General features: G+C 40.6%; 1 non-coding gene across 1 annotated transcript; it reads right to left on the bottom strand.

The window, feature by feature from the left end:
- Positions 1-4633: 4633 nt before the first annotated feature.
- LOC147915952 (U6 spliceosomal RNA) lies at positions 4634-4740 on the bottom strand. The gene has a single exon (XR_015553712.1). It is a non-coding gene; the product is annotated as a U6 spliceosomal RNA (small nuclear RNA).
- Positions 4741-13584: the final 8844 nt, after the last annotated feature.

The raw sequence follows: 13584 nt of genomic DNA, 5'->3' as shown, positions 1-13584 counted from the left end.
TTTATTCTTTTCTGTGTGGCAGGTATTGGGCTAAATGTCTTGTGCACATTACCTCATTTACTCCTCACAGTGATCCTTTAAAATGTTATTGTCGTGGGGCCCTGTGAAAAGAAATGAATGTAAAATAGCTTATTAATAATTTTAAGTTGGCTACATGTTGAAATAATATTTTTGATATGTTTGGTTTAAATAAATATATTATTAAAATGAATTTCACCTATTTTTAGAAAAAAAATTTTAAGGTAGCTCCTAGAAAAATGTTAATTAAATGTGGGGCACATTGTATTTCTGTTGGATAGTCTTGATCTAGAGGTAGGGTCCTGGTACTGACAGAAGTTTCAGTTAAGTGGTGGGGTTGGAATGCCTTTCTCTGCCTTTTACTCTAGTCCTTTCCATTCTTCCTTCCTCTCCATCCTTCTTACTCCTCTCACCCTGAGGTAGGGAAGGTATTAGGGACCTAATTATACCTCTCCAGAGTGTTTAATTTTAAAAGACAGCAGAGGTCATGTGGATGCTTCACATAGAGTGACTCACAGTCATTGGATTTCAGGCCGTGGTGAGGGAGATATTTGACCTTCTAGGAGTCTCTGTTGACAGGTGCTGGTGGCATCCTTCTTGGATTTCCAGGGTTGTCTCGATTTACATGTTCTGACCATGTAAGTCCTCATACTTGTCAAACCTTGAATCCCAGTTTAAGGTTCCAAAATATGTGTATATATGATTATCAGTTCTGTTATGTATAATGCTACTCCCGCTGTTCCTAAAAACAGGCCTTTCTGAGGAGTTGAAGGACCCCTGTAGCTGCAAACCTGTCTTGCTCAAGCCACAGATCAGAGCTGGCGTGACTGGGTGAGACTAAAATGCTAAAGATTGCACATCTCTAAAGTCTGCTCTCTGGAGACCCCATTAGAAGGACATGTGGTAGAATCTTTTATTTATTTTTTATTTTAAAATAAAGTAGTCTTTGTTTCTTAATATGTAAATTGGGGAACACAATAGAGAGAGGGCATTTGGGTGGACTCCTATTGTTGCTGAGAGGACTAAATGAATTCATCTATGTAAAGTGCTTAAACCAGTGTCTGGAACATAATAAACCCTCAGCTCAATCAATGTTCACTATTAATATAAAACAGGTGTAGGGTACAGCTAAACGTGTGCCAGAACTTCTGTGGTCACATGTGATAGGCAGCTGATTCCAATTAGGGTATTTATTGAAGGCATACTAGACTATCTTACCCAATAGCAGGAAAGGGCTAGAACAATCAAACCCCAGGAGAACTGGACCTCAAGATCTTGAATGCCACAGGCACTCTCCATCTCTTGTCTCTGCATTTCTGTGTGTGTTGACTTCATTCTTGCTCACTGCAGATGGGCTTCCTCATGTGGCCAGAAACCAACATCTCCCGAGTCTACATCTTGCAACTTCCTCCACTGGAGAGAATCTCTTCTCAGTTATAGTTTAAAAGAAAAAAAACCCAAGGGAAGAACTATGAGTAGCCTAGCTTGGGTCAGGCACCTGTCCTTAGACCAATCAACTGTGGCAGCGGGAGCTGGGACATATAAGAGCATGGTTGCTCCTGTTAGAACCTCACAGTTGGGGTTTGGGTAGAGAAGTTCCCAAATATAAGGGAGGGTGCTGGGAAGATCCTTGCCGTACTCAGTCATTGGCTGGGGACTGCCAGGGAAAAGCATGACCTCAGCTCAAACACTGCAGCAGATCCCAGAGGTGCTGCAACTCGAGGCTGTCAGCTAACTGCTCCTTTCACAGCTGATCACTGAGTTCTTTCCTGACGGGACGTTCGAACAGCACACCTATCCATGGTTGCCATGGTCCACCCCTGGTGCTGCACAGATCTACTTCTCTGCACAGGTTCAGGGAGCAGCTCCTCCATGCTCCTCCATTCTAAGGAGTCTGAGCTTGTTAACCTTACCCTTCTCAGGTTGGGATTGTTGCACTTGTCCATTTAAGGTCACAGTTAAACAATAGAATGCCAAGAGGCACTCATATGGGTCACCTGAGTTTCATATGTATTCCTCCCTACCCCCATTGTGTAATAGGAGCCCTGCCTCCACTTACTAATCAGGGACAATGACCTCTGCCAAGATGATGACTCTTCTTGCCTGCTGGCCCCCGGACACAGGAATCCAAAGTGCCTAGGCAGCAGCCATAGTTTGTAGTTCCCTGTGTCCACTGGTAGCGTGTACTCCCTTACCAGGCCCTCCAACCCTGCAGAACCCAGAGTTGCAGGGATGGGAAACACAAAATCCCCCAGGGAGTCACTGGGAGTGATAGTAAGTGGAGCCACTCCTGCTTCCACTTCTTGGTTCCTAGGCATATGTATTCTTCCTACTGGGGACACAGCACCATATAGAGGCCTCTGATTCATTGCATGTACAGTTGTCCCTCAGTATCTGCAGGGGATTGATTCCAGGATCTCCATGGATACCAAAATTTGTCGATGCTCAAGTCCCTTATATAAAATGGGGTAGTATTGGATGTAACCTACGCACATCATCTCTAAATAACTTATAATACCCAGTACAATGTAAATAGTTGTTATACTGTATTGTTTAGGGAATAATGACCAACAAAAGTCTGTACGTGTTCAGTACAGACGCAATCATCATAGGCCTTTTCATCTGTGGCTGGTTGAATCCGTGGATGGGGAACTGTGGATATGGAAGGCCAGCTGTCCTGCATCCTGGAGGAATGCCCAATCCTCAAGAGTCTTGCCTCGAAGATGACATTTCAGCTATGTTTTCAGCAGGTCATTCCATCACCCTATCAGGTCGGCAGCTTCTGGATGCTGCAGTGAATCCCAAGGTCATGGCCCCACATCCACATCTCCATTGTTCAGAACAGGGTCCCCTGGTCATATGCTATGTTGTGTGGGATTCCATGCCTGTGAATCAAACACCCTGTAAGCCCCTGGGTAGTGGTAATTGCTGCAGCTCTGAGGATAGGAAAAGCAAATCCATATTTGAATAAGTGTCTATTTATGTGAGAATGAATATCTGTGTCTTCCAGGATGTAAGAGGCCCAATTAGTCTACTTATTACCAGTGGGTCTCCTCAAGGAATAGAGCCATATAAGGGGCTGAGGATTGGTCTCTGTTGCTGACATGCTGGATATTCAGAGGCAGTAATAGCGAGGCCAGCTTTGATAAGCGGGAGTCCATGCTGTTGGGCCTCTGTCTCTGCTACCATGGCCACTCCATTTATGTGCCCATTGTGCCAGTTCCAATGACAAAGCTTGCACCCATAATTGAACTGAAACATCTGGAAACCAAACTTGAGCTTTTTCCTCCTCCTTCAGCTAGTCATACTGGACGGCCCCTATGGCCATATGTGTGAGCTGAGGACACTAGTGCCCTTATCAGGTCCAACATGTCCCAGTTAAGTTATGTAAGGATTTAATTGTAATTATTGGCCTGGCAGCCAGGAGAGGAGGAGGGCAGCTCCTGAGGAGGGCAGCTGTTGCCTTGGGGAGAGAGACCTCTGCAGTGTCTTCCTGCACAGGGAGGGGTGGGCCACCTCTGTAGATTCTGGGCATTCAGAGGAGTCTGCAGAGCCATTATCTTTGAGGGTAACCATCCAGATATTCTCATCCCATGTTTCAGGGTCCCAGGTTTTCTCAACCAGGGCATAACAGACCTGCCTTAGCTGAGCATTCAACTGTTTTGGGGGCTCCTAACTATCCTATTGGATCCTGAGTTTGCTTCTGGGTTGTGCTAGCTCTTCCACTTTATAAGCTACCAAAGAGACCCTCTGGCTCTCATACTTAGCTATAACTGTTTGTAAACTGACCTCCATTTCCCATTATTCCTCTGTAGGATGTCAATGCAATTTTTTAATACCCAGCCAATTCCATTGTCCTTATGTGTAGGCTCCCCCTCCACCTGACCCCATGCATTTAAAAAGGCGTGAATCCTCTCACCAGCCAGAGTATTCCCCACTGGGATGTCACTCTCAAGTCACTACTGGTGATATTTTTAGCAATTGGGCTACCACTTGTGGCTGAGACTATCTGTGCCCATAGGCCATTTGGATGGGGTCCTCCTTGCCAGCAGGGAGGTATGTGGTCCAGTCCTCAAACTGAGATTGTTGTTTCAGACCACTTCCAGTATCATCTATGTTGATGGGGGCTCTGGGCAGCAGACATCAAGGCAGAGTTAGAGATGCAAGAGATTTATTGTGGGTACAGTCTATTAAAGGACAAGAGGGAAAAGGAGCAGGAGTACTTGGGGTAAGTCTTTAGACCATGATGCAGGTCTGACACCTGGGAAGGGAGAGTGAAAAGGAAGGAGGATTGAGTTGGAAGAGCCTCAGACTGAGGTGTAGCTCTGAGAAAATCTTGGCCGGCCCATAGAGGGGGCCCATGTTGGGCAGAAATGTCTAGGCACTAGTACTTATGCCACACTCCGTCACTGGCTGAGACCTTCCTGGGAAGAAAGTGGCCATGGTGTGTAGTGACTAGAAGCAGGCAGAAGAGGGCTTCTGGAGTTTTGGTAATGATCTATTTCTTTTTTTTTTTTTTTTTTTTTTTATTGCAGTAACATTGGTTTATAACATTGCAAAAATTTCAGGTGTACATCATTGTACTTCTATTTCTGCATGGACTACATCATGTTCAAAAAATATGAAACGCTTCACGAATTTGCGTGTCATCCTTGCGCAGGGGCCATGCTAATCTTCTCTGTATCGTTCCAATTTTAGTATATGTGCTGCCGAAGCGAGCACGTAATGATCTATTTCTTAATCTGGTTTCATGTGTGTGTTCATTTTACAAAATTTTATCAAGCTCACTTTTGATTTGTGAAATTTTATGTATGTTATATTCCTATTTTTAAAAAGTCGTAAGTCTCTGCCTTTGGCCTCTAAATAGCCTTAATAAAGAATCTCAATTAGAATTTTGAAACTCAAACCTAGATGGGGATAGTATCATACTCAAGGAGCAATTTGGTGATATACCTATAAAGCTTTAGAAACATATAAAGCCATTTCTAGGAATTTATTGTACAGAAAAGATGTATAATGTCTTAAGTACAAAGATGTTCATCATTACCCTGTTTATAGTAGTGAACATTTGGGAGCAACCTAAGTTTCCAATCAGTGCAAGACCTGCTAAATAAATTATGGTACAGCCATACAATGGAATACAATAAAACAGTTTAAAAACAGTGAGGAAAATCTATATTTAATACCATGGGAGTATGTTCATGATATAACATTTGTAAATGAAAAAAAGTGATGCAGAAATATGTTCCATATGACCCTTTTACCAAAAATGTAATAAAGGCACATTTTTATACCTAGAAAGAGGATTATGACTATTTTACATAAAATATTAATGATGGTTATCTTTGGACAGTATATTAAAAATGATTATTATTTTCTTTATATTTTTATTGTAGTTTCTAAAATTTTTACAATTAAAATTTAATACTTTTCTAATCAGAACTCTTCCTCCAAAACTACTTAAAAATAAATAAATTTGTCTATTTTTTTAAATAAGTAATCAGTCTATCACTCAAGGCTCACCTTGAGCATCTACAAAGAGCTGAACTTTGTGCTAGGTCTTTATGGCAATTTTTTAAAAGGAGCCTAAGAGAGTGTCTTTTACTTTGGGCAGTTTATCCTCTTCTAAGAGACGTAAGACTTAGACATACACAGAATTAGAGAATTAGTCAGTTTATAATCAACAGCCAGGTTATGAGATCTTTTAGGGTAGGAAATCAAAGCTTATTCATCTATGTACAGCCAGAGTCTTTCAAGTCACCTGGAATATGATATCGGAGTTCCATATGTATTAGTCAACCAAATGAAGAGACGAATTAATGAATAATAAAGTAATTAAAAAAATGAATGCTGAATGAGTACAAGGCATTTGGGACTAGGGAATATTATGGATGGCTATAGAATTGGCAATGTCATTCGTAATCATGTTTCAGCTACAATCTATAAAGTGATGACTCCTGAATCCTTTTCTCCCGCTCTTACCCCTTTCATGAGTTTCAGACAAATATTTACAATAGCAAACTTGATGTTCACACCTGGATGTTCCAAAGGTACCTGCAACAAAACATGTTCAAAATTGAACTCATTTTTCCACTAACTCTGTTCCTCCTTCTCCTGCCGTTAATGCCACCCAGACCAGAATCTTAGAAGTCATCCTAGATTTCATCCTCTCCCTCAGCCTGCACATTCAATTTGTTACTAAAATATTGTTATTTCTATTTCTTCAATAGCATTGGAATTTGATTTTTCCTCCCCTCTGATTTCCTTCCCTCCAGCCCCTCTTCCTTATTCTCCGTCTTCCTTGTCGTTGTCAAACTGATATTTCTAAAATGCAAATTTAGTTATGCTTCTCTCTTACTTAAGATTGTCTAATAGTCTTCACTGCTGTAGGATAAAACTCATACTCCTTGATTAGCCCGGCTTACAGCGTCTTCCACTATCTGGTCCTGTCTGCCTTGCTTACCTCCCTACAAGGCTGGAAGCTCCTGGTGGTGGGGATTGTATTCTCCTCATCTTCATCATTCCAGTGTCTAACACAGTTTTGGGAACCCAATAAAGTTTTCCTAAATGAATAAATGAAGAGATAAGACCTGAAATGGACTTTGAAGATTGGGCTGGGTGGATAAAATATAGACAGAAGGTCTAATCTGGATCCTTCAAACAATTATTGGGCTAATAAGTTGAGCCTGTTGATGAAAGAGATTCCTTCTCTTTAATTTTTGTATCTCCATGACCTACCAAGTGCTTGGCACATAGTAGGTATTCAATAAATATTGGATTAATTAATAAATAAATTTATGAATGTATTGTGTATTCAGCCAAGTGAGCATTTCTTTTGGGAAACGTAATGCTCAATTAATTACAGAGCAACTTATTTGGGGAAAAGATGAAAACACCATTAATTCTGTGTGAAGAGGCTACTATGCTGGCCAGATACCCGAGCACACAGACCAGGCCTCGAGGCAATTTAATCAAGCACATTTCTATTGCCCAGAATGTAGACCTGCTGTTGGGAGAGGACACCTGTCTTCCTGAGGTCAGCGGCTCCAGCACTAGATTTATTAACTGCAACCAGATATGGCTACAGATGCTGCCAAAACAGGGATATCCCAAGGTGTTGTTACTGGATGCTAATTTTGGATAAATACCTTCTGGAGGCTTTAAGTCTTTCAAAAGGAAGATTGTATGCTCTAATAAGTTATAAATATTATTGGAATTTCCATTTTTAGTGAATAGTTAAACTCATATTTTTTGTAGCTAGGACATAGAATGGGCATGCTGGCATTTTAATACTTATATTGAGGTTCAGAAGTCAAATAGTTTACAAAGTCCTAGGAACTTGTTTGCAAAGTAGTATGTTATGAAAAGTGACCCTGGTGCAATACGATCACTCCCTTCGGAGAACTTGCAAGTAAATTTAGTTTGTTAAAGCTTCTGCCAGCATGATCCTAGCCCAGGGAATAACAAGGATCTCTCCAGTGGCCAGTTGCTCTTACCTGCTGCTTCTCCTGATGCCTAATTTGGAGAAATTCCATTTTGCTGGAGGTTCAAGTCTCTGGGTTATCTTACCCCGGACTTTTCTCCAACCGTTTGATTCTCTGGAGCTTTCGAGGAAACTCAGTGGTCCATGATATAGTGCCTTTCACTCAAAATACAAAAGGATAAGCTGGTTAAAATATCAGTCGTCAAGACTTGTAAAGCTTTTTTTTTTTTCTTGACAGGAACGGTATTAATCAACCTTATTAGTTGAATGAGGAGATTAAAACTTAATAATAACCTTGGCTAATCTTCCATTATTAAGCTGGAGTGCAGCTAAATGGTTTCTACTATCATGTCAACATGAAATGGCTTTTCTTGCTTCCAGTTTAAATAGCTAGAAACTTCAACAAGTAAAGCTTAAATCTTAAAATGAGATGGTTTTATTTTGACCCTCTGGGGCAGAGAATGGAGAAATGAAAAGGAAGGGGCCAACTTTTTCATCCCGGTGACCAAGAGGCTTGGAGCCTTAGGGTAAGATTTCCCCAGGGATGATAGGATGTCATTTACAATTCTCTAAAAAATTAATAAGGCAGTTTTATTTTTAATGCTTCTGCCATCTTAGTGGAATGCCTTTTTATAGCCCTGAGCTGTGTGTTTAAATGCACATCAAAATGTCAAAGTGGGCCTCTACACATCACCCCTTCCTGCTGTTTCCAAAATGGTTTAATTATTTGCAGACTTACAACTTCATTTAGAACAATTTGAAGTGTCACTAACTACTCATAAGCAAAGGTGGTCACCTGGTGCTTTCAGAGTTAGTCAGGAGCAAATGCAGCCTGGTCAGAGTTTGGTGCCTAGGGCTATTCGTGGCAGGCAGGGTTGCCTAGTGGTTAAGAGCTCCAGCTCTGGAATCTGGTAAACTGGGTTTGAGTCCTGGGTCCACTGCTCACTAGCTATGAGACTTGTGCAAGTTACTTAAACTCTCATTGGTGAAAATAGGACAATAATAACACCTACAGAGCATAACATGATGCCTAGCACAATAGTAAGTGCTTGGTAAATCTTATTAGCAAAAAAGAAAATAAACATCAGCAGCAGCAAAACATTATACCTACAAGATTTTGTACTAGGTCCTGAGGATACACAAATGTGTTAGATACATGTTGTGTCCTTCCCAGGCTGATTGGAGAGAAGGGATATATACACACATATATTTATTAGACATGTATAATAAGCTGAGATGGCACAGCAATGAGTGGATGAGGAGTCAGGGAAGGTTTGTTGAGGAAGAAAGACAGGAGCTTGGCCTTGGAGGAAGGGCAGTAGCCAGATGAGCTGACTACAAGGTCTAGGGCATTCTCAGGGCTGTCACAGCTGCATAAATGACTCTTCTTGTCAACCTCATTGAGCATCTCAGGTACCTCAATGGCTAACAGTTCATGGGGCAGGGAGGTAGGAGGACTTAAAAAGTCATTGGCTGTTTTATTTTTTTAACTGAATATTTTCACTTTGGTCATTTGAAAACAAAGATTTATTGCTAGTTTAAAAATACTTCTTTTCTTTAAGTAAATGAAATACTTTGTCAAACATAGAACAGAAATAATCTTCTGCTACAACAAAATAAACAAATTACTTATGCACCCACGCGTGCCTAGCTTTCTTTGGAGATAGCATAAACAGATAGGACCCTTGGCCCTGAGATTCAGTGAAAACTCTAAATCATCCAAGTTTATATATAGTTTAATAAATCATGCTTAAGGAAAGGTGTGTGGTCCCACTTAGTCCAACTTATTCCAGGGGAAATATGATAGTAAGTTTGACTAGAGTGGTCGCAATGAAGACGGGGAGAAGTGTATAGATTCAATATCTTTATAGACAGCCTATTTCAGACATGACATATTGTGAGGAGAATAAGCTAGTTGGTAATATTTTCCAAAAGACACTTCTCTAGAGACAATAAAGGTATTTGGTGCTCTATTGTAACCAGAAACTTTATCAAAAGATAGTAAAAAAAAATATCCCAAACATTGACATGCTAGGAATAGAACTATTGGAATGTCTCCCTTGGACCTCTACTCATTCATTTATTCTTTATTCATTTAAAAAATTAATTTATTATGCTTCCTGCTATGTGTCATGCAGTATGTGTTAGGTACTGCACATATGGGAGTGAACAAAACAGATATGTTTCCTTTTCCCATGGAGCTGGAAGAAGATAGACAATAAATGGGTAAGCAAATAAATCACTGTATAATTACACATTTATCCACTTACTCATCCAAGAACTAATTATTCAGCATGTATTATGTGTTGCAGAATATTCTGCATCCTGGGGATACAATGATGAGCAAAAATAGAATGGTTTATGTCTTCATGGAGCCTACATTCTGAGGGGAGAGGCAACTTACTCAAAGAGTCACACTAAAAAAGGTAGTTGTAACTATGTAAGAGTTATAGAGGAATATACAACAGAGAAATTTGACCTCACAAGGAGGTCAAGGGAAGCTTTTCTGAGGAGGTGAAGAATGGATAGAGAACTGAAGGATGAGGAAGAGTTAGTTGGCAAAAGCAGGGAGGGGACAGCGTTCCAGACAGAGGGAAGAGCATGTGGCTAAGGCCATGGTGTGTCTTAGAGGCTGGAAGATGGTGAGTGTGGCTGGAAGAGGAAAATGAACCCACGAAGGAGACAGAGAGGGAGCAGCTGGAGGTGAAAGAGCAAACTCAGAGAGTACTGGTCATGGAAGCCATGGGAAGAGAGTGTTTCAAAAAGGAGGCAATGGACAACAGAGTCAAATGCTGCTGCGAGGTTTAGTAATATGAGAACTGAATACGTCCCCTGGATTTCACAACAGGCAGGTCATTGGTGAGCCCAGTGGAATGATGGGCCAGAAGCCAGAATGGAATAGTTTGAGAGTGAGTGGAAGGTGAGGAAATGTAGGGAACAAGAATATACATTAGGATTGCATTTGGTCACATGTAATGGAATCTGATGACAGTAGCTTAACTAAATAGGGTTGTTTTTCTCACATAACAAGGATGACAGAGGGAGACAGTTCAGGCTGGTGCAGTGGCTCTGTGATGTAATCAGTGTCCTAGAATCCTTCTTTCTGCTCTGTCATCCTCAGTATGTGACTTTTTTTTCCATCATGAATGCAAGATGGCTGCTCACTTTCAAGTCAGTGTTTTAGATAGGAAGAAGAAAGAAACATCAAGGAGAAAAGGTCTGGTGCCTATCCCAGGAAAGCAAAAGTTTTCCATAAATCCCCAGCTGACTTCAGCTTACACATCAGTGGCCAGAATTATGTCATATGGCCAACTCCTAGCTGCAAGGGAGGCTGGGAAATGTAGCTCTTTAGCTTGACCCATTGCTGCTCCTAACAGAATCAGCTTCTGTAGAAAGAAGGGGAGATGGATATTGAGAAGGCAATCATAGCAGCTACACAGCATGTACAAATCACACATTCAAAAAGTGTGTCAATAAAGGGAAGGAGAGAGATAATAAGATGATAGTTGGAGGGGGATGTAGGATTGAGTGACTTTTTAAAAATTGGTAATACTTGAATGTATTTAAAACTTGATGAGAAGTGTCTAATCAGGAGAGAGAGTTCGAATAAACAAGAATAAAAAAGGATAATTTTCAGCGTAATGTTCCTTAGAAAGAGGGAGGAATGGAATCTAAATGAGGAGAAGAGGGATTAACATTAAAGAGAATAAAGATAGGTTCTCTATTGTAACAGGAAGGAGGAAAGTAGGCTTACATGTTTTACACTGAGAAAATGAAGCTTCTATTTCCTCTATAGTGTAGGAGGTGAGGTTCATTATTGCTAATAAGAAGGTAGAAGGGAGTGATCAGAGTTTTGAGAAGTTTGAGATGTTAAAGTTTGAAATAGCTGTTGTAGAGCAAAACTGACACGAGTATAAAGGGAACAGATAAACTGCTATCAGGGAATGTTGTTCTCCTGTGCCTTTCCTGAGGAATATGTTAAAGAATGAGCTTTAGACAATCAAAATGACTAGAAACACACCAACATAAGCCCTGGTGTTGAGCATTAAATATACAATTACTTATAGAACTATACACACCTATGCCCATACCACCTGAATATCCTCCCATCCCCATCATTAACATAAACATCATTCATTCAATAAACATTTAGTGAATATACTCTAGATATTTATGTGTGTATGCAGCATGCTAGGATAGGTTGGGGGTGGGTGGAAAATAGAGTCTGGGAGAAGACAGCAATGGGAAAGCAATTGTTAGAAGAGGTGGACTCTCTCTTAGCTGGGAAGATGCATAGAAGTCTTAACATCCAGGCCCAGGGAGAGTGGCCAAACCCCACCCAGGCAATGGCATGCAAGTGGTGGTCTGATCTGAGGGGTACGATGGGGGTGGTGGCGTCTGACTTTGCCTGCTCTGGGCAATTGTCGTGGTGCCAGGGGCAGACCTGGAGTCAGATCAATTGGAAGTAGGGGCACTTGGAAGAGCAAGCCAGCTGTGGACATGGCAGGTGCAAAGTTAGAGGGCAGAGCAGGTCTCAGCAGGCCTGCTTCCTACTTGGCTGATTCCTCAAAATGCCAGCCTCAGGAGGCTGCAGGAACCTAGATGTTAGATTCCCCAAAAGTAAAGGATCCTGATAGGCTGGGCAAGGAAATTTATCTGAATAATGCTGCCCACATCAAGATCTAGATTATCCTGCATATGTGTCTATTTTAGAATGCCTATGCAATAGAAAAACATTTCTATTTCTGTATTCTACTTACCACTACGAATATTTTTATATTATATTTACCACTATGGAGAGAATATATCATACTCAATGGGGCAGATAGAAATAATAACAATGACCATTCATTGTACATACTACATGCCAGACACTTAATGAGCTGTATCTCATTTTATCCTTACAACAACCCTCTGAGTTAGCTATTATTGTTCTCATTTACAGAAGAGGAAACTGAGCCTGGTCCAGTAAGTTTATGTTAATTTGCCCAAGATCACATGGCTATAAATGGCCAAACCAGGATTCTAGACCATGTGTGACTCCAGACCTGCCATTACGCCATAACCGTACATCACACTGTTCTAGTACATTGTGGAGCCCTTAATGAGTGTCACTGACATAATGATTGAATAGGTCTGCTTCTTTAGTAAGCCAAACTGGGATCACAGCCCATTTCTCAGGATCTGTTCTAAAATGACAAGACCATGCTGCCCTCTATCAGCTTCAGTGATACTGGTAATTTTCAGAATGAATAAGAACATCTAACATTTATATTGTGATTTACACTTCCAAAAACATTTTACTCAAACTTACCACATATGAGCATTGACGCTCACACATATACACACAAAAATCAATACAAAGTTTTTAATGAATATGAATCCAATTTGTGGTAAAGGCCAGTTATACTCCTTGCAGTGTTATTCACTTTTTCTATAACCTTTAAAACCTTACTTTTACTTCTAGAGAAGTAAAAAAGTGATTTAGGTTTTTCCACACTTTTGTTTGTTGCTTATCACTTTTTTTTTTTTTAATTATTTATTTATTTATTTAGGTATATGCTTATCACTTCTTTACTGGAAATTTTCAAAGATACAAAGAAGGGCCGGCCCTGTGGCTTGGTGGTTAAGTGCGCACGCTGCGATGCTGGTGGCCCGGGTTCGGATCCCGGGTGCGCATCGAGGCACCACTTCTCCGTTCATCCTGAGGCCGAGTCCCGCATACAGCAACTAGAAGGATGTGCAGCTATGACATACAACTATCCACTGGGGCTTTGGGGGGAAAAAATAAAATAAATAAAATCTTTAAAAAAAAAAAAAAGATACAAAGAAGTAGAGAGAATGGAATCTCCAAGTATCACTCAGCTTCAACAATGATTATTTTTTCAATACGTTTGATGACATAATTTCTGATAGAGTTATCTCCTAAATCCTTTCTGATCTAATTACTACTTCATTCAGATAGTATCTTGGTGTTTCCACATCATTGGTATAATTACTGCCTTACACTAATTGCTCATGGCTGATGCAGGGGACATTTGGTATACTATTAAATGCTCTTGCTGGAGTTAGCTCACTATAGC

Source organism: Ceratotherium simum, chromosome 11 (assembly GCF_057802395.1).
Source record: "Ceratotherium simum simum isolate JZ-2026a chromosome 11, ASM5780239v1, whole genome shotgun sequence".
Lineage (NCBI taxonomy): Eukaryota > Metazoa > Chordata > Mammalia > Perissodactyla > Rhinocerotidae > Ceratotherium > Ceratotherium simum.
The sequence above is the reverse complement of the archived record's forward strand: the minus strand, read 5'-3'. Positions and strand labels throughout refer to the sequence as shown.